This window comes from Bombus fervidus, chromosome 10 (assembly GCF_041682495.2).
Source record: "Bombus fervidus isolate BK054 chromosome 10, iyBomFerv1, whole genome shotgun sequence".
In the NCBI taxonomy this organism is placed as follows: Eukaryota; Metazoa; Arthropoda; class Insecta; order Hymenoptera; family Apidae; genus Bombus; species Bombus fervidus.
This window is the reverse complement of record NC_091526.1, coordinates 1524485-1526415: the sequence shown is the minus strand read 5'-3', so window position 1 is coordinate 1526415 and position 1931 is coordinate 1524485. Positions and strand designations below refer to the sequence as shown.

The window sequence follows — 1931 nt, the reverse complement described above, 5'->3', positions numbered from 1 at the left end:
AATAATATCCATTTATCATATAATAGATCATAATTTCCGTCAAGTTTGTTAAAGTTTCTTTAACAACTTTTGTGCTTCCTGTTTAGCATCTCGATCATCTTCGTTCTTTGCAGGATATTCAAGGGCAATTTTTAAATATTTCATAGATAGCTCTTTTTGATTTAATTTTAAGTAGGTTTTGCCCAACATTAATAAATTTTGACTATAGAAATTGGGATCAATTTCCTCTGCGGTTTCAAAATATTTTAGAGCTTCCTCAGAAGATGAAGATGGTGGTTCTCCAAATATTACAGATGCAATTTTTCTTTGATACCATGTTAAATCAGCAACTTGATAGCACCAAGTACCAAGCATGTACATAAGAGGTGGTTCTTTTGCATTTAGTTCCATTGCTCTCTGCGATATTAAACATATTCGATACAATTGCTTGACATCGTATCAGGGAAAGAAATATTAATATATTATCATGAAATATACCAGCATATGTTTCTTAATATTATATGACTCTTTTATTTGTGCCTTCACTCCTTCATAAAGAGTCTTACAATTGCGAAGAATCGATGCCCATTTGTATGCAGCCCAATTATCCTCATTTATTTCAAGTGCTTTAAGTATTAAATCATAAGATTCGAAAATTCATTTCTTTCCATCTACTTCACTCACAGTCTTAGACAATTTATACATTGCTCTACACAAACGCCATATAATTTCAATATCACCGCTATCCTATACAAATGTTCAGTTTTGTTATCTACATTTATAAGTGATATACGCAATGTAATTACTTTATAATTTATTAGAAGGTTATGTATTTCCTCCTATTGTTCTCGCTCGTATAATTCATCGGCTTTTCCTATTAGAACTTCTTTTGTAGTTATCACTGCTTCTGCTCCATGATTCTGCTCCATGCTTCTTTCTGCTCCATGCCTCTGCTCCATGATTCTGCTCCATGCTTCTTTCTGCTCCATGCCTCTGCTCCATGATTCTGCTCCATGCTTCTGTTCAATGCTTCTGCTTGCTCCATGCTTCTGCTTGCTCCATGCTTCTGCTTGCTCCATGCTTCTGCTAGCTCCATGCTTCTGCTTGCTCCATGCTTCTGCTCCATGCTTCTGCTCCATGCTTCTGCTCCATGCTTCTGCTCCATGCTTGTGCTACATGCCTCTGCTCCATTCTTCTGCTCCATGCTTCTTTCTGCTCCATACCTCTGCTCCATCCTTCGGGTACATTCTTCTTTCTGCTCCATGCTTCCGCTTGCTCCATGCTTCCGTTTGCTCCTAGATTCCACTCCATTCTTCTTTCTGCTCCATGCTTCGGCTTGCTCCATGCCTCTCCTTGCTCCATGCTTCTGCTGCATGCATCTGCTCCATGCTTCTCCTCAATGCCTCAGCACCATGCTTCTCCTCCATGCCTCAGCTCTATGCTTCTGCTCCATGCTTCTGCACCATGCTTCTGCTCCATGCTTCTTTCTGCTCCATACCTCTGCTCCATCCTTCAGGTCCATTCTTCTTTGTGGCCCATGCTTCGGCTTGCTCCATGCTTCCTTCTGCTCCATGCTTATGCTTGTTCCATGCTTCTTCTTGGACCATGCTTCTGCTTGCGCCATGCTTCGGTTTGCTCCATGATTCCGCTACTTGATTCGGCTGCATTCTTCTTTCTGCACCACGATTCTCCTCCATGCTTCTGCTCCATGCTTCTGCTCCATGTTTCTTTCTGGTCCATGCTTCTGCTCCATGGTTATACGTTTCAAGGTAATAGCATACAACGTTATACGTTATAAGGTAATAGTACACAACGTTATACGTTATAACGTAATGCTACATAACGTTATACGTTAGAAGGTTACAGTACATAACGTTATACGTTATAAGGTTACAGTATACAACGATATAAGTTATAAGGTAATAGCATATAACGTATAACGATATAAGGTA

The 1931-nt window shown here is 39.8% G+C and overlaps 1 pseudogene; it reads right to left on the bottom strand.

The window, feature by feature from the left end:
- On the bottom strand, positions 1–1676 carry LOC139991635 (regulator of microtubule dynamics protein 1-like; annotated as a pseudogene).
- Between the last annotated feature and the right edge of the window lie 255 nt (positions 1677–1931).